At 40.6% G+C, this 27,753-nt stretch overlaps 1 protein-coding gene across 6 annotated transcripts in view; it reads left to right on the forward strand.

Annotated features, from left to right (window-relative positions):
• The window catches only part of LRP2 (LDL receptor related protein 2), a 221,166-nt gene that overhangs the window by 18,585 nt on the left and 174,828 nt on the right, over window positions 1–27,753 (forward strand). Inside the window, exon 1 of one of the 6 annotated variants that reach the window (XM_061608568.1) lies at window positions 5,957–5,987. The exons of the other annotated variants lie outside the window; for them this stretch is intronic. The gene's annotated coding sequence lies outside the window, so the exon portion shown is untranslated. Of the gene's footprint in view, window positions 1–5,956; window positions 5,988–27,753 lie in introns of those variants that run through there. 6 annotated transcript variants of the gene reach the window in all.

The raw sequence follows: 27,753 nt of genomic DNA on the forward strand, positions 1-27,753 counted from the left end.
AGATAAAATAAAAGGAAGATGGAAGCAATACACTGAAGAACTCTATAAAAGAGATGCAAGGATGACAGATTCATTCACAGAGAAACCGTTTGATGAAGAACCAGAAATTTTAGAATGTGAGGTGAAAGCTGCTCATAAAATTCTTGGAAGAAACAAATCAACAGGAACAGATGGCATACCAATAGAGTTGCTACAAGCTACTGAGACTGAATCTGTCCAAATTTTGACAAAAAATTGTCAGCAAATATAGAAAAGAAAACACTGGCCCACAGACTGGAAGTGTTCAATATACAGGGCCGGTTCTAAAGGGTGGCCAGGTTAGGCACTGGCCCGAGGGCCCCAGAGCTACAGGAGCCCCTGAGGGGCCCTCCACTCCCCTTCCGCGATCCACGCCCCCCACTTACCTGTCAGCCGGCTTTTTAGCATTGCCCTTAATGAAGATGGCAGCTGCAGCTTCCCTAAGGTACTGAAGCCGCTGCCGCCATCTTAGTTGATGGCAGAGATGTGCGCGCATAGCACGCACGTGTGCCATCAACAAAGATGGCAGCGGAGGCTTCATTCCCCTTAGGGAAACCGTGGCCGCCATCTTCATTAAGGACAATGGTAAAGACTAGACAGGTAGGGGGGCCGCGGGGGTGTGCGCACCCACCCACCCACCCACCGGGGGGCCAGGGCAAGCTGATGCCCAAGGGCCCCCGCATGCCTGGAATCGGCCCTGTCAATATACATCCCAATTCCAAAGAGAGGAGATCCCAGGGAATGCAGTAATTATTGAACTATTGCCTTAATGTCCCATGCAAGTAAAGTAATGCTCAAGATTCTACAACAAAGGTTCTTACCATATATGGAGTGAGAAATGCCAGATGTCCAAGCTGGATTTAGAAAAGGAAGAGGCACCAGAGTTCATATCGCAAACATATGTTGGATAATGGAACGGACCAAGGAATTTCAGAAGAAAATCATCCTGTGCTTTATAAATTACAGCAAAACTTTTGATTCTGTAGATCACGAAAAACTATGGAACACTTTAAAAGAAATGGGGGTGCCACAGCATCTGATCTGATGTGCAACCTATACTCTGGACAAGAGACTACTGTAAGGACAGAAAATGGGGAAATATTGGTTCCCCATCAGAAAGAATGGGGTGTATTTTATCACCCTGTTTGTTTAATCTATATGCAGAACATATCATACGGAAAGTGGGATTGGACCAAGATGAAGGAGGTGTGAAAATTGGAGGGAGAAATGCCAATAGTTTCAGATATGCAGACGATACCATACTACTAGCGGAAGCCAGTAATGATTTGAAACGAATGCTGATGAAAGTTAAAGAGGAAAGCATAAAAGCAGGACTACAGCTGAACATCAAAAAGACCAAAGTATTTCTTAAAGAATTGAAACCTCTCTTTGACTTTTTGTGGAAAGAATAAAGTAATGTTTATGAGATTTGATGATTAAGTAAGATAACTACTGGAGGAAAGTGATTTTATAATATGACTTAAGAGACAGGATTGTTATATATTATAGACTTATAACTGATTTGATCTTTGACAAATGGGAAGTCAATATTTTACTCTTTATTTTTTATTTTTGTTTTTTTTTTTCTTTTTTTCTTTTTGTTTAACTATTTTTGATTTTGTTTTTTGTCTTTGAATGTTTTATGATTTTGTCTTGTATGTTTTATGAAAATCTGAATAAAAATTATTGGAAAAAAAAAAAAAAAAAGACCAAAGTAATGACAACAGAAGATTTATGTAACTTCAAAGTCAACAGTGAGGACATTGAACTTGTCAAGGATTATCAATACCTTGGCAGAGGCATTAACCAAAATGGAGACAATAGTCAAGAAATCAGAAGAAGGCTAGGACTGGGGAGGGCAGCTATGAGAGAACTAGAAAAGGTTCTCAAATGCAAATCAACTCATTTGAAATGTGGCGTTGGAAGAGAGCGTTGCAGATATCATGGACCACGAAAAAGACAAATAACTGGGTGTTAGAACAAATTAAACCAGAACTATCACTAGAAGCTAAAATGATGAAACTGAAGTTATACTTGGACACATAATGAGAAGAGATGATTCACTAGAAAAGACAATAATGCTGGGAAAAACAGAAGGGAGTAGAAAAAGAGGAAAACTAAAGAAGAGATGGATTGATTTCATAAATCACAGACCTGAACTTCAAGATCTGAACAGGCTGGTTTATAACAAATGCTATTGGAGGTCGCTGATTCATAGGGTCGCCATAAGTCGTAATCGACTTGAAGGCATATAACACACACACACACACACACACACACACACACACACACACACACACACACACACACACACACACACACACACACACACACACACACACACACACACACACACACACACACACACACACACACACACACACACACACACACACACACACACACACACACACACACACACACACACACACACACACACACACACACACACACACACACACACACACACACACACACACACGAAGATTAGAGACAGAAGGATCAGTGTTATTCTGTATTTTCAAAAAATAACACTGGGTGTCTTCACTAAGCAAGCTGGTTGGCAGCTTTGATTAAGTACATTGATTTACACCTTTAGCTTGTACAAAGATAAGCTGCTGTGTCTGTATGAGATCCATTTGACTTCAATATCCATACATTTCATAATAATATATTGACAGCCTTAGGACTAACTCTCTTCCTGCTGCAGTCCTGATAATTATCAGCACCCCCGCCACCACAGGTGCCGTTTATATATAAAGTAATGTGCATGTTTAAGATGCAGTTAACATCATGTTTATAATTTGGTCCTTTATACTCATTCAAAAATAAGAGCTCAAAACAAGGTCCATACTTCAAATAATGTATTCTATGCTTAACTCTATGTGGGTAAATAGAGTGATCAATTCTTTATGTCTATACCTTGAAAAAAAATAACAAGATTACATTTATAGTTGTTAAGATGAACATTTTTAGTATCTTAGGCTGCAATCCTTACCCGTGGCTGATAGAGGTAGGACTTGATGGAGTGCTGTATCTACATCCCCACACTGTGTGCTGGCCTGGCTGGAACATGGGAGGATAAATGTTCCTTCTCTGTCCTAGTTTCCAGGCTGGCACAGTGAAGAGGCCTGGATTGGGCCCCTCACATGATGGCAGCAAAGCTGGCTCAGGATCCGACAGATCCTGTGCTGGCCTTGATTGCAGGGCTTCTTGCCAGTGAGTCTTCCCTGCTGTTGATAGAGCTCTTCCACTGGCAGAGGCACCTCCGCTCCATCTAAACCTCCTTGAGTATAGTGAACTGGAGTTTTGGTTTACTCTGCCTGTTTTTAAGTACAGTTACCTGTACATGCCATTGCAGAAAGCCCTCGGAGAGGTGTACAGGGTCCTGTATAATTGGGGTTGGAGGTTGGGATATTACTCAGTACCTTGTAGAATAGAATGGGCTAAACTTGTCATCTGATTTCCTAACTCAAAATTCAGTCTATTTCCTAGATGCAGGCTGGATTAAGATTCTTGCACTTCCTTCCTTAGATTAGCTGTTGTGGTGTTGGAGACCTATGGCATCTGCCATATTGGCATAATGTTCTTCTGATTATGGTTATTCAGAGGACATCAGTGTTTTAAAGATTTTCAGTACAATTTAGCAAAAAGGGTTAGAATAAATGTTAAAATGTTGTCACTTTTTGTTTCCTTTTTTATTCATATGTACCAATCTGGCAATAATGATTAGGTAACGATATTCACACTATTATATCTAAATAAAGCTGAATGAGTTTTGTTGAAACAATGGTCAGCAGTTTTTAATTCTGTAGTCTGTGCTATTAATTGATATTAGACCTGCACAAGTTGTGACCTGCCAGATAGAATGCAACTCACCAGCTTTGTATATTGAGTAATGAATTGGGTTTTTTTTTGCAAAAACAGGAGAGGGTGCACTTGGCAGGTTGCAATACATGACTGATTGGTGGGCTACATTAAGCTTGGTAGTCCCAAGGTGTGTCAGCTTTCTCATTCTCTCTCTCTCCCCAAACTCAATAAAGCAGACTAAACAATACATGAATCCATTTTAACTGTCAAAATGTATTCATCATGTGGATACAAAAGTATAAATAAATTTGCCCAACTATTAATGCCAGATTGGTATAAATCATTAGTGATAATATTTTAATGCATATTGTAATCATTGATAATTTTGGATTAGGAAACATATTATGAATATTGTGTGCTGAACTTTTCAGTATTACAACCAATATGGCAAGCAGGAAACGTGGTGGAGAAGCACTGATATTTTCTAGGATGCATACCAAATGTATGGAAGCTTGTTAATTGGTAGGTGTTAAGTCAGGACCATGAGTTAAATGTGACATCTGAAAACAACTTTAACATTTGAGGTGTCAAGTGTCTGCTTCTCAGCTGGCTTTCTTTTCTCTCTTTATTTTTTGGCACTGATTTAGTAGTACTGGGCAGCAGAGGACTGAATATTTGCATAATCTAAACAAATTAACATACACAAATTAACAGTAACTGGGTTCTTTCTCAGGGAGAGAAATGGCAACCAGCTTGGAAAGGATTTTCAATTTCTGCCACTGTAACCAGTGAATCAGTTCAGATAAATTTAACTGATGAGTAACAATGCTGGGAGAGGAAAAAACCCAGAAACAGTGTTAGCTGAGATGCACAAACCTTTTTGCAAACATTCCTTTGTGTTGTGATCTAGAATTTTATTTCAGTTGGATGACTCACATGGTTGCTTCCAACTGGTTGCATTAAGGTTATGTCTCATGTGACAATAAAATAATCTAGTTAAGAGATTTAAAACCACAATAGGCTGCTCATGAATGCTGCTATACATTTTTATTGGCATTATACACTGGCCTGCGTAAAGGCCTATTCATGCATCAATTTTTTGCCATTGTGGAGCATAATAGTTTTTTAAACTATCACACTTAGAAGTGAAAGGAACAACATGCTTGTCTGCAATTTAGTGACAGTGCTTCTGGCATCCTGAATGTGAATGGTAGGAGCTTTCTTTGTTAGCTATTCAGGTTTTTCCTTTTCCTTTTCCTTTCAAGTTAGCAACAGGGTGCCCTTTTAAATACATGTTTCATTCCACAGTTGGAACTCACTTTGCTCCTGACTGTGTGTAAATGCACCAAAGCCCTATGATTCTTTTCATTACCTTGGTGCTTATGCGTTGTAGTGATTAATCTTTGTTTTGAGAAATATGGATTGGGTAGATTCCATGACATTTTAGTTTGGATGTCAAAGGCTTCATCTGGGCTTCTGCATACACATTGGATTTTTGCAGGAGAGAAGGTGGACACATTGATAGTGTGTAATACTCAAGATCACACTCTTCCCTGCAAAGAAGAAGTTAATTCCATCCCTGGTTCTATCTTCATGATCACCAAAGTGGATTAGATTGGTTTCACCATTGTTTGGGCCATTTCCCATGAATTAGCTCTCCCGATTTGCTTGCACTCTCACAACAAAGACATGTAGTTGCTCCATGATAACACATTTACAAATAAACAATGAGTGCCTGAGCTTTGGGAGAATGCACATGCTGTCGAACATAGCTCCTACATCCCTGGCTGGAAGCTGGGGCTTTTGGAGGATACTGTCACTTTGAGGAAACTAGTGTGAGACAGAGCTTACTTCTGATTCACTACTTTTTTGAGTAACGAATGAGTAGTAACTTTGTTACATTTTGCTGGTAGTAGAACGAGGAGTAACTTCATTACTTTTGAGCTGTAACTTTAACGTTTCCAGCACGTTTGGACGTGGGGGGGGAGTAGGGGAAGTCTTCGGCCCCTCTGATTTGTGGATAAAAAACATGTGCTTCCAATTGGGCTTCTGTGCATAGGAGGTGAGGATGGAGAAAACATTTGTTTAAAAATGGACAGGAGTGGGGGGAGAAAAGAGCAAGGAGGCAGCAAGGAGGCATCAGTATAATGGCTGCAGAGGTGAGAGACAACAATGTGTGTGTGTTTGGTGTGCGAAGCTCTCTCTCTTACCAGCTGAGAGACCAGAGCAGAGCCATATGCAGGGCTTCAGGGTGGCAGGCAGAAGTTGCAGCAGGGTCCTAAAGAGCTGCTGTTTTGTTCCTGCCCTTCCTTTTCCTAACAAGCAGAATGCATCTTCGTCTTGTGAGGAAGATACTTCCTGGAAGCTCTTTTGTGTAAATCCTTCTCCCCATGGCAAATGCAGAGTTCTAAACAGGCACTTGTTAAAAATGACTGTATAGCTGACTTACAGTACAATATATACCAGTCTACTCAGAAGTAAGTCTCTTTATGTTTAATGCAGCTTACTCCCAGGTAAATCAAATTGGGTATAGGTTTGCACTAATTGGGCAACATGAGGACCAGATGAAGCTGTACCAATTTGTGGGGGGGGGATATGACCCTTATAGTACGAAGATGCATCAATCTGGTTAAGGCAAGTAAAATTTGATGCATGTAATACAAGGACTAACCTGCAATCCAGTACGTGTCTACTCAGAAGTAAGCTTTATTGCTTACTTCTGAGTAGACACGTACTGGATTGCAGCCTTAGCTTCCTTTTCCCCCCATTTTAATTCTGCCTTCTGTATCTTCACAACAGCCCTGTGAGGTAGGTTAGGGTGAGAGTTAGGGACTGGCCCATGGCAATAAATAAGCAAAAACAATGATGAGTAAAAATTTAAAATGTGAAAATGCTCATGCTCAGAGTATTTTTGTCGCTCTTTGTCAATGCTTTGCGTGTGGGTTTTTATGTCTACTGTCTCATAACTTCTTTTTGCCTGAGAATGTCGTATTTCTTACTGTTACAGATGTTCTTTTAAAAAAAAAAATTGCCCAAATTCCGTGGTGTTTATTTTTTAACATGAGTTCTTTGCATGGTTTAGGGGTGGCATTGCAGGAGATCTGGCTCTTATGGACAGCTGTGGGGCAGGTAGAAATTAAATGGAGTAAGCCTTTTTTGTATGGAAATACAGTTATGGGGAAAGCTTCACCTGTTAACATTCTATCTGTCAGACATCTTATTACTTGTGTGTGCCCCCCTCCCCAGGTTTATTTTTGATTTGTGAATGCCATGACCATTGCCATTCTCTCCCCCCCCCCATTTATCTTTGCAACAGCCCTGGGAGGTAGCTTAGGGTGAGACAATACATGTACATAAGCAGCAGTTGGTAGTTGTAGTTGGTACAGCATTAATAAAGTATAGCCCCTGAAATGTATTCTGGTAGAGTCTAGTCCTATATATGTCTGCTCCAAATTAAGCCTCATTGGGTTAAATGGATAAGTATATAGGATTGCAGATTAATTTTTACCTCTGAAAGGAATGCACTGTCAGACATAAAATTTAAGAGACGTACTTTTCTGGATGTGTTTGAAACAGATGGGTAGGTGGGAAGAGAGTTGGGCCTTCAACATAGTGCCCTCCAGATGTTGTTGGACTACAACTCCCATCAGTCTCAGATAACATAATGATGCTGAAGTTAGTTCCTGGTTCCTGGTTCCCAGTTCACAGCTACAATAACTCCAAGCCAAATTGAACATGTCTCTGAACCCCAAAATATAAGTTGGAGTACCCCATATCATATATCACTGTGATCCGGGGACTCTCCCCGTCAAGAATAACAACAAATTTATTCAGTCAAAATTATCAGGCTTCTGAAATGCTCATAAATGCATAATGATGTCATAAAATCATAAAGAATAAGTAACTGGGTGTGCCCACCCCATAGTCTGTTCTGGGCCAGGACACCTCATACACCCCAGGGAGGGGGAGGGGTGTCTTCTACAAGATGCCAGTGCATCCTGCCTGGCCCAGAGCTTTTGCTGGGTGCAGGGCAGGGATAAGGGCACCTACGCACAACCCAAAGCAACAAAAATATGCAGAAAACAATAAGAAACTGGGGGTGCCCACCCAAAAATCTGCACTGTGCCAAGCAGTAGTGTAGTGGCAAATTCAGAAGTGCAAGGTCCCTTCATGATAGTATCAGCCACAGCCAGACCCCCCCTCCCCCCTTATTTTGCTTCTGGGTTGAGAATGAGGTCCTTGTTAATGCCTTCTCCCATAACAACTGATGTCCCTAGGAGACAATCAGTATGAAAGGAGAGAGTATTAGCTACTGAAAAGAGTCTTCTCAGTGGGTGACTCACCTCATTTCACTCTGATTGGCTCCAATCAGCAGGAAAGGACAAGGAAGCATATTAGAAGACTCTTCTCAGTGGCTAACACACTCCCCTTTCATTCCGATCAGCTCATATGATTCTGGAGACATAGGGACCCTGCTCCCAAAAAAGTAAGGGGCAACTTACTGGACAACTGCACCCCTGCTGCCAGGACAAAGCATACATCCCAGGAAGGGGGTGGCCTCTACAAGATGCCAGTACTTCCCACCTGGCCTATAGTCTCTGCTGGGTGCAGGGCGCCCATAAGGTCATCTGTGCAGAACTAAAATAATGAAGAGTAAGTAGAGAAAAATATGTAATTTGGGGTGACCACTCCAAAATCTGCTGTGGGCCATGAAACATCATTCACCTGAGCAAAGGAGAGAGTGTCCTCAATGAGATGCCACTGCATCCTGCCTGCAATGGATTTTCTTGTGGACACACGAAACAGATATGTGCATCTATGCACAACAAGCAATGTAGAACGTATATAAGGAGCTGCGGGTTCCCACCCCGAAACATGCCTTGGGCACTACAAGTCATACATCCATGTATGCAGGAGAGAGTTCCTACCCAGTTCAGAGCTTCTTTTGTATGTATGTTACAGACAAGGGCATATATGTATTAGAAAAATAGTGAATATGTAGAGGAAAGAAAATAAGAAACGGGTGTGCTCATCCTAAAAGATTATTTGGGGCACCAGATATCATACTTCCATGCATCTGGGAGAGTGTGTTCTATGAGATGCCATCCATGCATACTTTAGAGCAGCCTTTCCCAACCACTGTGCCTCCTGATGTTGTTGGACCACAATTCCCATCTTTCCTGACCATTGGCAATGCTGGCTGAGGCTGATGGGAGTTGTGGTCCAACAACATCTGGAGGCACAGTGGTTGGGAAAGGCTGCTTTAGAGTGTCATCTATGAAATTACATCTTCAAGAAATCATTGTTTGTTGACCCTGCCGCAAGTCCTTCTGTCACCAACATCAAAGGCTTTTAAAAATAATAATAATTGAGCTATAACAGAGTAAGTAACAGGGAAGACCAATACAATTTTTTAAAAATCCACATAGATCATAAGCACTGGCCGTAAGCACTGGCATAGCATAGAGGACACCCTATCATTTTCTGAGGTGTCTGATTTATCTTGGCCCAGAGAAGATTTTGTGGTGAACACCCCCAGATATTTAGTCTTTGCTTTGCTTTTTGTCTCTTTTGGTTGTGCATAGATGCTCTTATACACGCCCTGAATCGAACAGAAACTCTGGGCTAGTTGGGAAGCATTGGCATCTTGTAGAAGATATCCTCCACTTTCCTTGGGTGTATGATTTGTCCTGGTCCAGAGCAGATTGTGGGGTGGGCAGCCTCAGTTTCTTATTTTTTTCTGCATCTTTTTGTCAATTTTGGTTGTGCATAGATGCCCTTATCCCTGCCCTGCACCCAGCAAACGTTGTGGGCCAGGCGGGACGTACTAGCATCTCGTAGAGGACACCCTCCTCTTTCCTGGGGTGTATGATTTGTCCTGGCCCATAGCAGATTTTGTCTGATGTGCTCTTTGAGCATCCTGTTCTTTTGAGACATAACAGAAATGTATTGTAAAAGCAGCATTTCAAGTGTAAAATTTGATTTCAAGTGAATTATATGTGTGTTGGGGTATCACCACTGCTGGAGGTGGGGTGGGAGGATGTGAGATTCTGTTAATCTTACAGATAAAAAAATTATTCTACTACCCTCTGTGTGTGTGTTCTTGTTTTTAATGTTGTTTTAGGCTACTTAGATGTGCAGCAGCCAAGGCCAGCACCTTGTAGGCAATTTTTTTTAAACAGTAACTAAAATGTAATTGTAGTGATTACTTTTGAGTAAAAGTAAAGTAATCAGTTACTTTCAGAGCAATTGCAATTGTAACAGTAACTACTACTTTTTGGGGCTATGTAACTATAACTGTAATTTATTACTTTTTAAAAGTAATCTTCCAAGCTCTGGTGTGAGATGGTAGGCTAAGTCATTGCTCTCTTAGGTTTGCTGGTAAAACAAGCTACTTCCATCATAGCCTACCCTTATTCCACTCTGTCTCTGGATTAAGAGAGGTGGTGGTGGAGAATATAGACACAGAAAGCAAGATGGCACAGCGTATGGGTATCCTAACAGTATCCCGAGCCCCATGAACCTATTTGCAATTTTCATGCCCTTCCTCCTGCATGAGAAAATGAAAGAGGCAGGCAGGCAATATGATTAAGCCCCCTATTTTTTTTTTTACTTTCCTCCTCTCACACCCGCCTATCTTGCTTCTAGATCCACTGCAGAGAATGGGAAGAAGCAAAAGGGAGGCTCCTGTTAACCCCAATGTGTCAAACAATCATCCCATTGTTGCTGATGTGGGCTGCAACCACTCCTTCCCCTGCCATTGCCCACAGCAGAAATGCTTCGCTGCTGTACATGTGTGGGCAGCATGAGAAATGGCTTTCTCCATGTCCCAACACACATGGATAGAGCTCCACATGAGGAGGGACTCTGGCTCAATCAGAGGCCCTCCGCACACTGAGGAATTCTGTCCACTGATATCAGTAGGTGGGGAGAACTTTTTCCCATGCTGTGTGGACAGTGGGAAAGTGTTTCCGCCACTGCCACTAAGTATATAGACCAAGGTTAGCTGATGTCATGCCCTGCAGATATTATTGGACTGCAGCTCCCATCATTCCTGACTATCGGCAATGTTGACTGGGGCTGATAGCAGTTATAGTTCAGTAGTATCTGGGGGGAATATCCCTGGTGTAGATAATTCAGAGCAGGATAGACTAATTATCTAATATGGTGTAGAACAGCTTCCTATGCTCCTGTCTTTCATTTCAACGGTTTAGGGTCTTATAACATATGTAACAGAATCTGATACCATTAAAAAAAGAAAAGAAAATCAGCTGGGCGGGGAGAGTGGATTTAGATCAGAGAAGTGGCAAGTGGGGAATGGGTTAAACATCCTTCCTATAGGCTAAAAGTCCTCCCCCAATCCTCAGTGGAATGCATCTTCTACACTTAGTCTGCAGTTGGAAACACACCAAGGCCACAATCCAAATCTCCCTTATACCAGGCTCTCTCTCTCTCTCTCTCTCTCTCTCTCTCTCTCTCTCTCTCTCTCTCTCTCTCTCTCTCTCTCTGTGTGTGTGTGTGGGGGGGGGGGCATGGATTGAGTGGTGGCATCCCTTAGCTTGCTCCTGCCGGCCACTACTTCTGAAGTGATGTTTGTATCCCTTTGCTGGTGTAGACCTTGTCTACGTAGATCCGCTGAACCTGTGGGCAGATGGAACTGCTTGTTGGCTGTTTCCTTGCTGGCAGAGCCCAGCAGATAGCCCTGAAATGGCTGAGGGTGATGGGGCTGAGCCACCCTAGGATCTGCTGTATCCGAAGCTGCTGTCACAGCTGGCACCTTTTGGCATTGGGCCTAATCTGGGCCTGAAGTGGTGCAGGGCCTGATCTGTCTGTCCTTCATGAGTGGCTAGGCTGCGAATGTGGTGGTATTTCTCCTGCTTTGCAGAGACTCTACAGTGGCAGATTAACAATTAGGAAGCCCCACTGAATACAGTAGGACTTACTTCCATGTAAATATGCATAGGATTGCATAGCATATGTTCCTACAACTTGCATATGGCCAATTAATTTTATAGTACTCTCCAATAAAATTTTATACAAACGTATAATAACATGTGACATGTGAATTTAGGTTAATGAGGAGCTTTTGGTTATTTTAATGTTCAGGGGAAATTTGCAAGGGGATTTGAATGGCAGTTGAAGAGCCCCAGTACAATATGACTGCATTTGCTTGTGATGATATGACAGGGTTGCTGGCTTATCATGGCTTTTATTGGGAACAAATATTGTAGTAATGCACACTGCCCAGTCACTCCTGTTTCACTCCTCTTTAGCATGAGCGGGAGAAGCAAACTAGGAAGTCACAATTGACCTTGGCTTCACATGACGTATGAACCTGGCATTGTGCTTTGTTTTGCTAGATGGCTTGCTAGCTAGCCTTAAACTGTGATTTGTTGCTGGCTTGTGAATCCCGGCTTGTTAGGAGAAATAACCCGTGGTCCTGGATTCAGATGTCATAGGAAGCTGTATTCTCCCACTTCTACTGTGCGAAGAGTGAAGTAGGAGTCATGAATGGCTAGTGGGAAGGACACTTGCAGACCTGAATGCCCAATAATGGCATCGATACCATGTTCGTGGCTAGGAGTGGGGCAGGTTGATGGCGACATTCAGACGGTTAAGATGCACCAGTGGAAGCCCCAGATTGGCTCTTCTGGTGCACTAGAACTACTGACCTAACCTCCCCCCACCCCCTATTCTGGTACATGGCAGTGATGTCACTGCTGGGAGGCCATATTCACACTGCTGCCCCTCCCTGTCAGCCACATCTGGCAGAAGTGATCAGGCAGCATGCACCAGCACACTGCTTGTTCACAATAAAACCAGTAAGCCAGCAAACCTGAGTTGTCATGATATGTGAACTAAATATATAATTCATTTTTATCATTCTATGGGGATCAGTGATTATCTTTGTGAAAATGAGTAGCTAATTTTGTTCCTCACTAACCAACATTATATCTGAAGATGAATGTGAAGTAATTTTTTAAATAAATTGTGTTTTTAGCAGACTATTTTCATTTATAGCAGTATTAAAACTGCTAATTGAAAGTAGCATGTGAGGCTTATGAATTTCTGCTGGGAGGTATTTGCTATGTTGCTCTTTTGAACTTAATGCCTGCAGGAGACTTTAAACTTTTTTTTTCTCTTTGAAGACAAAAAGCTTTTCTGCTTAGTTTCAGCAGATTAGAGCTATGGATTTCTTAAATTCTGGGGTTTATGCAAAGGAATTAATAGCAATGAATCTATAGGCCTTTTATGACTGTATTCAACTGGGAAAAAATGGCATGGTGTCAGTATTTATGAATGGCATTTGCCAGTAAGCAATAGAATGGATTTAACACTGAGCACACACCCCCTCCGGTGATCAAGGTGGTATATACACCTTGGCACATACTTAGGGCCAAAGTAAACATAATGCCATTCACACTGTTAGCAAATCAATTACAGGAGGTGGGGTGGGGATAAGAGGTTTGAACTCAGTCCTGATTCTGATGACTCCCTGCACCTGCTATTTGCATTGGGGAGAAAACCTCAAATTTTCTGCAATGGGAGATTTTCTCCCCACTGCAAATAACAGGCATGCCCTCCATCTGGCTTGGGCCCATGGTGCAGGATAAAGTGTTAAAGCCCACGTACCCCCATGCCAGGGTCCAGTTGAGATTCCCACCCCTCCGGTTACACCTGCAATTTACTTTTAGAAAGCCATTAGCAGTTGTATGAATCACATTGGCTCTGGTTTGATTATTCTTACAACCACTGTGTGGCATTTTTTCCTCTTGAGCATTATATGTTACTTTTCAGGTGAATTGGTCTTTTGAAGTATATGTGACAACTGGGAGAGCAAGATTAGTGTTGCATTTCAGCTGTGCAAGGCTTTACCACTTTCATCTTACCATTCCCATTTTTCACTGTTTTAGGTATCTTACCTCCCCTTTAGATCCAATAGATTTTTCTCTTTTCAACTCACAGTATGCCACTCTACATTACTCTCTGTCTTAATCCTAACTGTGATTTACAATGATAATGTTCTCATGTTAGTGACAGAGAAGTCTTCAAAATTGCATGTATACAGTTGCTGCCTAGTTGCAGTTGTGACAATAGCTAGGACAGTGGTTTCCACATGGACCACTTGAAAACTGCTGAGGGTTTTGGCGGACCACTTAATAACCACTGTTACTGCTGCTACTTTTCAAAAACAAACTCCAGATCACCAGCATAAAGCTCTAGTCTGTGGACCACAGTTTTTGAACCTCTGATCTAGAAGATATTTTGAGAGGTCTTGGACAATATCTGGGAGGTGTCGTGGGTAGAATGATACTCCAGATTGGTCTGAGCAGTGAACCAACATCTCTTAGGTGTTAAGACCAGCAGAGAGGGCTCTCTTGGTAGTTCCTTTGCCCTCAGAAGATTCAGGGGTTAGTGTGAGGGTGTCAGCCTGAGAGAGAGCATTCCCTATTCACAGAGGTGCATCTAGCGCCTTCATTATGTAGTTTTGTTGTATGCTGAATTATGCACCACTTTACCCTGGCCTTTGACATCTGATATATATATATATTGGGACCCACCAAATTGTTTTGACTGTAATTTGTTTTAACTGATTTGAATATTGTATTTTTAAACTGCTGTAGCATGCTATTGGACTTCCTGGTGAAGAGTGGGTAATATAATAATAATAATAATTGTAAATTAAATTTGGACAGATTTGGGCATAAAAGTTAGCTGTGAACGGGCTGCATGACAATAATGGCTATTTTGTCACCGTCAGTGGTGATAATGGTTTCTGTGTGTTTTTAGCTTACCTGTTGTAAAACCTGAATCAAGTACAAGGTGAATGAATTGACCTGTTTCATGAAAGAAAGAAAAATGGAGGGAGACCTGGTTTGGTGGGGAGAGGGGGGGTTGGATGAATGATAGAATGCAACTGTTCCCCCCCCTTTTTTTTTTACTAATACTGGGTTTCATTTCTTAGGTTATTTTAAAACCAAACAAATGTCTACCTCTATCAGTATAGGAAAAGCTCTAGACGAACTTTATTTTAAGGAATACCTTCTGTTTCAGGAACTGGGTATGCTCCTTTTTTTATCTTGAAACAGCCTCATCCTTAGGTCCATAGATGAGGACAGCTCTGGTCTGCAGAGATCCTTTTTCTTTTTGGAATGTTGACCTGCCTTATATTGGATCCTTCAGTTTTAGAGTGGGAGCAAAGGAATTCCAAAGAACTAGTAAAAAGATAAGGAAAGATCTTGTCACTTAGTTATCTTTCTGGGGAATGCATATGGCATTGGTAAGTGATTGATAAAGTCAGTATTAGTGTTGTGCTTCAAAGCCACTGAGTACTGATGACTGGCGTGCTAGATGGAAAAGGTATGGTCCCTTCAAGAATTCCTTCAGGGTGAAATCGTCTTTCACAGTAAGTAGCATCTAAGGAAGGTGTGGCTAAATTATTTGTAGTTCATGTGTTTGTAGTAGAGATTCAGAATTATTTTTCCAACCAAATATCCAGGACTTGTGATAAAGCTGTGTTCGATTACAGCATCCTTAGCCCTGCAATTTGTGATTCTTACACCACAATCCTAAACATTCATACTTTGAGGTAGATCGAATGTATAATCTGGATTGGAACCTTGGCATGGGGCTTTAAGCCTTTACCCCCAGCTTTGGTCCTGGTCTGAATCAGTCCCCTCACACCTACTGCTTGCATTAGGGAAAAAAGCTTCCATTGGAGAAAGTGGAGGTTTTCTCCACAATGCAAATTGTAGGCGATGGTGACAAAGGAATTTTACTTTTCTACCACCACTGCATCTGCATAGAGTCATTCAGTGAAACTCTTCTGAGTTGTGAAAGTGTGACATGAAGGATTGGTGAAAATTGTGGAAGAGGACTTGATTGCCCGCTGTGACATTTTTGCTAGAACTTTGTGGATCAAGATGCTCACATCCATTCTCCAAGTGAGAATGATTACAGCAGATCTGAACGATGTCCCTGGTGCCTGCTTGTTCTGTTGTAATGGATACATTTTGCTTAGTACAGCCTCAGGATCCTGGGTAGTGTGAGATCAACCATGTGCACACTTTAGTCTTGTCATTCTTAGCTGATTAAGGCGGATGGGGGAGGTCTGACACAGAGAGTGGTAAATCCATCTTTGGAGGAAAAAGTGATGCCTTAGTTATATCTAGACAGAAGGAGTTGACACATGCCTTAGTTACATCTAGATTGGATTATTGCAATCAATAATTTATTTCAGTCATAGACCAGATACATGAAAATACAAAACAGCTAAGATATAAGCGAGAACATTTAAAACTAATATTAACAATTAAGAATTCACAAACATTTAACCTGCACTTTCCTAGAAGAAATAGAAGCCGTGAAGTATTTAGCGACTTGAAGTGTAACCTGAGGGGAGTAATCACCCAATAGGTAGTCAATATAAAAGAATTCTGGTCTGCCTGGAAAAGGGACTAAAATAGGGTGAATTAACTGTTGCCTTAGATCGCTATAAAAAGGGCATCTCAATAAGACATGTACATTGGTTTCAATTTCGTCCGCGGCACAAGGGCAGCTTCTCTCGCTGTAAGAAGTTTTGTTGAACTTGCCCTCCAGTAGGGCAGAGGGGAGAATATTTATTCTCCCGAGAGTAAAAGCCCTTCGATGTTTGGGAAGTGTTAGATCGACTAGGTATGGCATGGGAGAAAAACATCTGGGATTATACCTATATCTTCTTACAAGCATCAAATGATGTTGAAAATCAATGTCTTTGATGCATTGACGAATGGCCGCACGGGCTGTATGAATGCCCATTTCTAAGATTATTGGGACAGAATAGCCTAAATTGGCTAATTTATCTAAAATCTGTTTTTCCCATATTGATTTAAAATCATCAGCTAAAATAAGAGAGGAAAGACCGTTTGGTTCAAAAATCAGTTTTAACCATGCATTTATTTTAAGAACCCAGATGCATGATTCTATAGACTGAAGCCCTGTTTCTAACCTCAAAATAAAACTGGGTACACAAGTGGGAACTGCCAGCACCGCTCTCATAAAAGTATTTTGAATGGTTTCTAGCACCATAAATTTCTCGGAGATGGTAATCTGGGATCCGTATAGCAGTTGGGGTATAATTTTTGCCAGAAATATTTTGACAATAGATGGAAAAGATTGGCCACCCCGCCGGTAAAAAAAAAGTCAGTAGGGCCTTCATTGATCTTTTTGCATTTAAAGCCGCTACATTAGTCTGCAATTGAAAGGATCCCAACATTTGAAAAGTTAGACCCAGATATTTAAAAATTTTTACCTGCTCAACTAACTGCCCGTTTATTGCAATGTGTTCTACATGGCGCTACTTTTGATTAGACTTTGAAAACTGCAGTTGGTCAAGAATGCTTGTGGGTGCCTGTTTATGGGATCATACTACACTTGTCCTGCAAGGGCTATAGAGTAATTACCAATTTTTTTCCAGGCACAATTTGAAGCCCTAAATGGCTTGGGCCCAGGATACCTTAGGAACCTCCTCCTCCTATACCATCTTGTCCCTTTCCTAAGATCTGGTGGAGAGGCACTTCTCTATGTCTCACATATGGTGAAGGCTCAGATGATGGGGACAAGAGAAGGACCTACTCTGTTGTCACACTGAAATTGGGGAACACTTTGTCCCAGAAACCTCCATTGGCCTCCCTCTTTTACAGGTTTCTGTCTTCGGCAAGAACCTTTCTGTATAAGCAATTTGATTGGAAATATAAGATTTTGTCTGATGCCTCTAATTTATTCATGCCACATGGCACACATTCTCAACAGCTTGAAATTTCAGAACCAAACACAAGTTTGGGAAATGTACCATACCATTCCACCCCTTGTCTCCTAAGCATTGCTACCCCCTTGATTTCTTGGACTCCCAGTCCCCTTCTTCTCAGTCTCCTTGTTTTTGTTGTATCTTGCCGACAAAAAAAGCTCATGTCCCTAGATTCTATGTAGAGATGTGAAGACCTGAAAAAAAAAACCACTCTGGAAAATTTCAGGAGAAAAAAGGTTCATCCCCTTTTCCTCCAATTTTTCCCAGACCTTCACATCTCTAATTGTGGGTGAGAATATACATTGTAAAAATATACTAACATGAAAGCACTGGAGCAAGAAGAGACTTCTTTTTCAACTGCCTCCCAAATAACTAACAGCACAATACTAACCATGCTTACTCAGAAGTAAGTCCTGTTGAATTCAGTGCGGCTTACTCCTAGATAAGACAGGTAATGACTTCAGTCTTAGCTTATTTGTAAATAAATGTTAAGCATGTTTTTAAAATAATCTTTAATTTAATTGTTTTATTGTGCATATGAAACATTCAGGTAATTTCCTACAGAAATCCTCTGTATCCAGTTGTTTGCCTGAAGGAAGTGTCCAGTTTTATCAGCATCTGTCAAAATAAATCAGAATTTTGGTGAAAATTAGCTCATTAGTATAACTTTTTGGCAGTCTTCAGTTGATTCCTGTATTTCCCATAAAATGGTCAGTAATTATTCACCTTCCGCTGAGTCCAATATTTCCGTGCTGAGGCTGTTGTTCACCAGCTCTTTGAGATTTTAAAAGCTTCAGCTGTGCATTGGATTGCTGTTTAACTGTAACTCAGGACAAAGTGATAGTGCTTAATTTTGTCTTCAGCATGAGGGCAAGCAGATCAAAGGGAAAAGGGAGTCTGTAGGCCTACAAGAACCCTCCATATTAATTAAAATCCCCAGTGGAATGACCCAAGCAAGCAAAAACATTGTGGAAAAGAAATCCCCCATTGACCCCCTACCCACAGCTCTGACAATCAACATGGGGAGGAGGTTCATAGCTTTCCAAATGTCACATACCAAGTGGATTTGGCTCAGCTGGCACTCTGTCTCATGGTCCAGATAGGAACAAACACTGGGCTAAATTCTCATGATTGTATTGTCCATTTCACATTGTAACCTGCCTCATGCTGAAGATTCAGGGCAGGCAAAAATGTAATGCAAACATGAAGCCAAACAGTTAAACTAAATTTGACAACAGTATCTTGCAAACATTAAAATCAGTCCATTAAAAAACAGAATTAAAATTCTAAAAAGGTTCCATATTGCTTCCAGATGGTCAGACATTTGATGTGGGAATCCAAAGAAACAGTATTCTGCCACCGAGGAACTTCTTAAGAGTCACACAACAAAATGGTCTTGTGAAGGGAGGTTCAGCTGTAAAACTACTATTTGCTTTCACAACTAGTTTTCTTCCAACATTTTTCAAGAGAAGTGGGGCCTGCAACTGTAGTGTTGAGAGCTCCTGTTCAGGGTGCCAGCCAGCTAGCCATGCCCTCTTCCAGAATACTCAACACCATTCTCCCTCCCCTGGTTATCTGGCCCCTCCCACAGCAGCCAACCAGCATTCCAGGATCACTGACTACACTCAGTCATTGTTGGTGTTGGGTTCTTCCCCACAGTTTTTTTTTTGTATTTCTGCAAACTTTGGAATTCCCCCAAGTCTGTTAATATCTCCTTGTTGTGCATGAATGGTGCTTCTTTGCCTACATAAGGAGTGTCAGTAGGAGAACTGAATTTGTTATATGATGATGCTGATGCTGGGAAAAACAGAAGGGAGTAGAAAAAGAGGAAGACCAAACAAGAGATGGGTTTTAAAGGAAGCCACAGACCTGAACTTACAAGATCTGAACAGGGCGGTTCATGACAGATGCTCTTGGAGGTCGCTGATTCATAGGGTCGTCATAAGTTGTAGTCTACGTGAAGGCACATAACAATATTATTATTATTATTAAACTACTACTGTTATCCATGCCAGAAGGCGATGTATAGAATACAACAAAAAAGATAAAAACAGTTAAAAACGGCACAAAAACCCAGCAGCAGATAAATTAAAAAAACACACAAAGTAGACATCCATGGCAGAAAGTTATCCTGCTGGGAAAGTTTGTCGGAACAAAAATATCTTCAGCTGTTTCCAGAAAGTACAGACAGTGGGCGCCTGTCATATCTTGTCAGGAATTCTATACCAAAGAATGGGGCAGCCACTTCAAAAGCCCTACTCTGAATTATTATATGAGGTGGTGACTAGTAGTTTTGCTACATATGAACCCTTTCACAAGACCATTCCACTTGATGAATATTGAAAGAAAGCTCTCCTCATCATGACTCTTCCTCCTCAAAAACGACTGTTTAAATCAGCCCAATGAAAGCCAAAATAGACATGATGTCAGCAGCATGTTTTTAACGTGCACTTTTTTTGTTAGGTAAATAGCTGCTGTGGGGAGACAGAGCCTCAGGACTGTGGGTGGTGAGGAGGGGATATATTCTTTCTCTCCCTACCGTGGTCCTGACAAAAATCATCTCTTCAAAGCTGCTATTTACATTTCAAGAGAACCTCCCATAGGATGTAGTGGAAGCTTCTCCGGGGCTGCTTAGGTTACTCAGGTGACCTTGCAGCTTCTGTTTACATAATTAATTGAATTCATCCAATTCATGTCATTTCTAGTTTGGGCCTGAGACTGTGAGAGAGCAACATATGCCTCCCACTAGTAACTAAGGTGTCTAGTTTGAGAGCAGAAGTAGCTTGCTGGGTGGGGCAGAGCCACCATTCTAGTTTCCTGGCGGGTGAGTCACTGTTGCTTACTGATAGGGGTGAGGCAGTGGGGAGACCGGCATTCTTGCTGGTAAGTTTGCTGACCTCCCCACTGCCTTGCCCCTCCTCTTCTCCCTTCCAGTAGGTCAGCCACTTCAGGCCTGCCCAACACTTCATGAATCTTTTGGTCTCTTGCTTTACTATTAGTCTCAGGCGTGAAGACAGCCTTTTGTGTTTCAAACTGGAGGTTATGCTCTATTTCTATTTTGGGCGCATTAACAGTTGAATCTGAAACTGCAGTTTGATGTAAAATCAGACATTACAAAATGTTGCTACTTAAGCAATTACTCTAGCTGTTGGAAAAAACAAACTTTGCTTGCCTAAGATGCATGTTTTCAGCCTGCTATGCTTAAACTACTTCACTTAAGGAAAGGTGGGCATAGTCAATTAAAAACATAGAGCACACCTATAATTTTGCTAGACTATATTTCACCTCCCACTGTTTTATCTTGTGTAAACTGTGGCACTCCTCATGTCCATTGGAAACTATTCTGCAGAACAGTTAGTGCCAGTATTCCACAATTGTTTTTGGAGCTTTTTTTTAGTGTTGCAAAGTGTTGCTGTACTTCTCATATTCAAAGAAACAGAAGCAAAAGAGAATGATTTACTATAGGAAACTTCACTAAAATTGCAAAGTAAATCAAACATATTTAAAGTGATTATCTGAACTCTATCAACTGTTTTAATATTGTTGCTTCCTCCCTGCTAAAACAAGCACATGTCTTGTTTCTGTTATTTGGGCTGATTGCAAGTATTGCCAACACTCACATATGCTCAGAGGCACATGTTACCAAATTCTTCCAAGCTACATAGGAAGTGGATTGGACTGTGAAAGACCAACCCAAATTGTGTTTATATTTTTACAAATTTGTAGGGCAATACATCTCAGAGAGGAGGTCAGGTTGCATTTACTATAGCTGCCCAATTTCCCTGCTTTTTAAAGTTGGATAGAAATACCTGTTGGCTATAGGTATGTTCTTAACCTTAATTTTTTGCCTGTTAGTGAATTTCTCTGCTTTTTAATTTGGGAGGTAAGGAATGGGATCCTGTGCAAGTTTGCTGAGAATGGATTGATCATTTGAGTTCAGTTGGATTTACTCTCCTACAATCATGTTTAGGATAGGTGAAATTGACCACAGGGGGATGGGGAGGGGAGGAGGGGGAGGGGAGCAAGCAGGAGAGGGAGGAGGAGAGTAGGTTTGATCATTTGCATGTTTATTGAGTTCAGTGGGATTTACTCCCATGCAATCATGCTTAGGATAGGTAAAAACTGACCATGGGGGAGGAGGAGGAGGAGGAGGAAGGAGGTGAAGGGAAGGAGGACGGGGAGGACTCTTGTGGCTGTATAATACACCTTCAAAATGCAGCAGACCTTTCAGTATTACTGAGGACCTGTTTGCACAGTCTGAGGTACACCATTTCTTGGCTTCTGACTGTGTAGATGTGCAATTCATTGCACACTCACTCTTTTTGTTATAATGACACATATGAGGGGAATACTGCCACAATGTGTCCCTGAGGGTCAGTAAACCAGTGTCTTTCTGAACTGTAAAACATGAAGACATTCTCTGTGGGTATAATAGCTGCATTTGTGAAATGCTGTGAGCTTATCCTAACTTCTACACAGAATTATAAAAGCAACCATGAACATCTTTGATGGATTGCTTATATACTAGAGTTAAAATTTATCAGTGACCTTTTTCTAATACTTGTTTATATATGATGGAACTGTTGCTATTAAATGACAAGATAAGAAACTGTGGACATCCCATCATAGATTGGATCTGTGCTAAGGAAGAAATGATTACGCTCCCATTCCTCCTGCAGGGTGGCAGCATTAACTGTAATATGAGTTAAAAGGCTAATTTTTATTTAGTGATTATAGAGGTTAAGACGGAACCCTTAATTACCTAGGAATTCTTTGTCCTGCTTTTCACTTACCTCAGTCTTACAGGGCCAAACTAGATGAGATGGCAGTAGATCCATATCCTTCAGTGGAGGACGCCTTCAAACACACATATAGAAAGGGAATGTGGTGAGCTGTGATTTAAAGAGGAAAAAGCTGTGTGCATGAGGTGTGCTGGATCTTTGTCTCACTTGTTGCTTATTTACCCAATAAGCAAAACTGGAATTTAGCCCAGCTGGGAGAAAAGTACCTAAGGGGAACAGCTGCAGGATAGTGTCAGGAAGGGGAGGGTTCAGCACCATTTACCCATGTACCTAAACTGTACACCTGCACCTCACTATATGCATCATTGGGGCAAACCTTCATTTAAAGAGATGGGTCAGCTGCTTTCTCATCAAGGCCATATTCACACTACACATTTATTCCACTATGATTATACTTTAAACCTTCATGGCTTCCCCAAAGAATCCTGGGAAGGGTAGTTTGTGAAGGGTGCTGAGATGGCGACCCTATGAATCAGCGACCTCCAATAGCATCTGTTATAAACCACCCTGTTCAGATAATTAAGTTCTGGTCTGTGGCTTCCTTTAAGAAATCAATCCATCTCTTCTTTGGCCTTCCTCTTTTTCTACTCCCTTCTGTTTTCCCCAGCATTATTGTCTTTTCTAGTGAATCATGTCGTCTCATTATGTGTCCAAAGTATGAAGACTTTGGGTACCCTTGGAGTCATCTTTGTCACTAGAGGCTGAAGTATCCTCTGTGGCCAGGAGTGTCTTTTACCAGCGTTGTCTGGTTCATCAGCTATGGCTGTTCCTGGACAGGGATAGCCAGACCTCTCAAGTCCATGCTTTGGTAATCTTGAGACTGAATTACTGCAATGAGCTCTGTGTGGGGCTGACCTTGACACTGGTTCGGAAGCTCCTGCAGTGGCCAGAATGCTGATGGGAGCATGTGGCCAACAACATGTGATATCACTTTTAAAACATCTGTACTAGCTGCCCATCTGCTACTGAGCCAGGTCCTTGTATTAATTTACAATGCCTTGGACAAGTTAGGTCCAGGGTACCTATATCCCAGTATATCCCAGGTTGATCACTGAGATCATCTGCAGGAGTGGCTTTAGTTGTCCCCTGAATTGGCGCAGCTTATTTAACATTGACACGAAATTGAGCCTTCAGTGTCATCGGCCCGGTTCTCAGGAATGCTCTGCCAACAGAGATTCAGCAGGTGCCTTATTTATTTGTTAATTATTTGATTTATATCCCACCCTTCCTCCCAGCAGGAGCCCAGGATGGCAAACAAAAGCACTAAAACCACTTTAAAACATCATAAAAACAGACTTTAAAATACATTAAAACAAAACAATTTAATTTTTTTAAAAAAAAAATCTTTGAAGATATCTTAAAAAAAAAGGTTTCAAAAAAAATATTAAAAAGCAATTCCAACACAGAAGCAGATTGGGAAGCCTTCTGTTTTAACTTTTAAGTGCCTGCTGAAAACCTTTCTGTTTTGCCAGGGTTATGTAGGCAATTAAGAATATTCTTTTTTTTTTTGCAACAATTGACCTTTGTTTTTATTGTATTTTAATGGTTTTTAAAAATAAATAAATCTATGGTTGTTGTTTTAAACATGTTGTAAACCATTTTGATGTTTTTAACAAAATAGTGGTATACAAATATTTTTATAAATCAATAAAATAATAAGACAGGTGCCTTCACTGTAATATTTTCAGCACCTGCTAAAAACAATTTTGTTCAGGCAAGCCTATTCAGACATGTAGAAGTCAACATATGTTGTTTTTTGTTTCCTGTATATTTTAATTATTTTTGAATGTTTTTAAATGTCAAAAAAATTGTTAAAAACAGACAATTTTAATGTTTTATTTTTTTGAAAACCACTGAGGTTCTAATTACAAACAAGTGGTATATAACTTTTGTTAAATAAATAAATCTTTTTTGTTTTGTGTAACCTGTTCAAGAAGTTGGAGTTTTTTATTTTAAATTAGAAGATCCGTTCTGCAGGTAGTCAGATTTATTGTTTATTATTATTGTTATTGTTAATAGCATTTGTTAGTCGCTTTTTTCCAAAGATAGGACTCAAAGCAACGTACAAAAAGGAAAACAAAAACACATGATTGACAATGCATGTCTGTGATCTGAAATACAATTAGTCATGTGACTGTGCCCCCATTGCAGTCGTTGGTCTTGTGCCCAAGCAAATGTGGTTGAGCCCTTTAACATAATGCCAAGTTTTTTATTTATTTAATTTAATTTTATCTTTATTTATTAAAACATTTCTATGCTGACTTTACTATGCAGCAACAAAGCTGTGTACAAGAAATAGAAGTACAACAAAATTACAATTTAGAATCAAATGGTTGCTGATAGGGCAACACTAAGTGAGTTAAAAAAAACCCAGTTGATTTTAGTGGCCAGCTAAGGCCTCAGAAAATAAATGGATTTTCAACAAGCACCAAAACTACATTAGCGTAGGTGCTGTGCTGCAATTCAGAGAGGAGGTGATTCCACAGAAAAACATCACAATTGAAAAGGCCCTCCCTCCGATCATTGCTAAATGACCCTCTGCAAGCTGCAGCACAAGCAAGAGGGACCTCATCCAATCATCTTAGTGACCAGCCAAGTTGATATGGAGAAAGGTGCTCTTTCAGGTAAACGAATCCCAATTTGTTTACGGTTTTGTAGGAGCCTGGTAGCATATTGGTAGCTCGTGCATGTCCTTTAAGAGCAGTATAACATGTACATGGTAGGGTGCCCCACTGAGCATCATAACCACTACATTTTGCACTAGCTGCAGCTTCTGGACCAGCCCTAAGGGCATCTCCACAAAGAGTCCATTATAATAATCCAGACTTGAGGTTACCAATCTGAGAGTCATTGCAGCAAGGCTATTCTGTCCAAGAATGGTCATAGTTGGTGCAGCAGATGAAACTGCCAAAAGGTACTTATGGCTGCTTGGGCCTTTACTGACAAGGATGACTCCAGGAGTACTCGCAGACTGTACACCTGCTTTGTGTGGAGTGCAACCCTATCCAGAGTAGAAGGAAAACCCAGTTCCTGGACCCAGGAACCACTCATCCACTGGACTTCCATCTTGTCACAATTTAGTTTAAGTTTATAGGCCCTCACCCAACCCAACACTGCATCCAGGTACTGGTTCTGGACTTGCCGCTAACTCAAATGTAATAGAGAAACAGAACTGGATATCATCAGCATATTGACCATATATGGATTATATTTACAATAGATTTATATACATCTGTGCAATCTAGGTTGGCATTATTGAAGCAGAATATATAGAAGGCATAAATACCTCTTGTTTATGCTCTATATACATTTAGATTGCAATTTATTGCTCTTTTGTTCACAGATGAAACATGTATTTAAGCCCATTTGTGACAAAACCGTTGAAACCATTGATTACTAGCGTTCATTTCTCACCCCAAAGGACTCTTTACTGTTTTACTGATTTTTTCTTTCTTTGTGGTGACTACTAAGTGAATGGAAAGCAGAAAATCACTAATGTGCCAGGCTGTTTTGCTTTGGTATAATTTGAGACTGTAGCCTTCACTGGAATAGGCCAGCAGAGAAGATTGCATTTGGAAAGACTCATACCATAATTACATGAATTATGTTTCTGCTGATGAATTGTACAAGTGGCCATTGGTACAGCACTAACTGTGTGTAGATATGAATGGCTGGATTTTTTTTTGTAATGTTAGAATGAATAAAAGTTACTATTAATCTGTTAAGCTTTAGTCATACTCCTGCTGTTTTTCACTTTAAAAAACCTCAATGATGTACTTAAATAGAATTGTGTAGCATGTACATCCTAGGGCAGTGGACTTAAAAAAAAAGACAAAATATATACAGAATGCCTGTGCATACTTGTACATTATATAGTAACTTAAATGAAAAAAATATGTTGTTGTGTTTGCTTGTTTCCCGCATACACCATTTCCTTTAAGCTGTTATTTCTTTTTTGTTAATAGTTCAGTTTTTTAAATAGCCCAAAGAATCTCTCATTTGCAGGACAGAATTCAATCAAAGGGCCAGAGATTCCAGCATGCATTTATACATTCCTTCAGGGCATTTTTTGCAAGGGAGGTTGTTGTGCTTTTAAAGGTACTTGATAAGAGGCCTGCACCACCAACCCCAGACCTGCACCACCAACCACCATCATGCATTAGTCTATAAGGTATTTGGGTGTACATATTCCTGTACCACTCTGTACCACCATTTATCCAAGTGAAATATCTGACCATTTGTAGGATACATTATAAATCAGGATGTCACTACCAGACAATCAGATTTGAACATTCCTCACATAAAGCAGTTTGCCTATGGTATATACCAAAGGAGTACATCACTTAGCTGTGTTTATGAGTGGTGATATGCCTGGTTTTCTCTCAGAGCTTGGATAACTTGTTGTCTGTTTATCTCATTGTGAGTTCAAGGATTTACTGGCACTGCCTGTTTCTGATGGGTTACTTTCTGATGAGTTGCAGTTGAGATGGGTAATTTTTAACACTTGGTTAATAAGATGAGACAAGATTTGTTTGGTTTATCAGACCAAGAGAGAGGTTTTTGTTTTTTTTGCTGCTCCTGCGCTTTGTACCTTCATCATTTCTGAGGCTTCATGAAACACAACTTGATTGAACGTGTTTATAAGTAACACTTATCCAGCAGCCCGTATTTTTCTCACTGCCACAACATCATCATTATCTTTTCACCTTGTAACATTAAAGTATTATCCTCTTGCCTTAGCAATAATGTAACATATGATAGTCTCTGGGGAAAATGAATGACAACGTTTAGAGTTGACTAGTGTTCTATTCATTCTAGCTGCCTGATTTAATGTACAATTTCCTTTCATTATTTTTCTAATTGATTTTTATGAAAAATTGCATTTCAAAAAATGGAAAACTTTCCATGGAAAATTATAGTATGTAAATCCCCCCCTGCAGATAGAACTATTTTCTATGTTGTTATGCCATTTAATGACATTTTCACAACAGGTAAATGGAATAGGTGTGTTTTAAAATACAAGGGTTGAAGGCTTCTGCTGTACCTGGATAAATGATGTGAAGAGATACTAATTACCTACACTGAACTGTGCATTCCTATATATGCATTTCTATAACACCTTTGCAAACGTGTGTATGGAGAGAGTGCAGACATATGAAGGGCTCACCAAAGACCACAGGAAGGGAAACTTTCCATTTCCAATGTCACCGATAGACTGATCCTAGATCTTCTCCCTCTGCACTGTATGTTTGTGTGAGAATCAAAAGGCATAGTCCAAACACATTTCAAGAATGGGACACTACATTTTAAATGTAAATTCATGGATTATTTCTGATG

The sequence above is a fragment of the Rhineura floridana genome, chromosome 2 (genome assembly GCF_030035675.1).
Source record: "Rhineura floridana isolate rRhiFlo1 chromosome 2, rRhiFlo1.hap2, whole genome shotgun sequence".
In the NCBI taxonomy this organism is placed as follows: domain Eukaryota; kingdom Metazoa; phylum Chordata; class Lepidosauria; order Squamata; family Rhineuridae; genus Rhineura; species Rhineura floridana.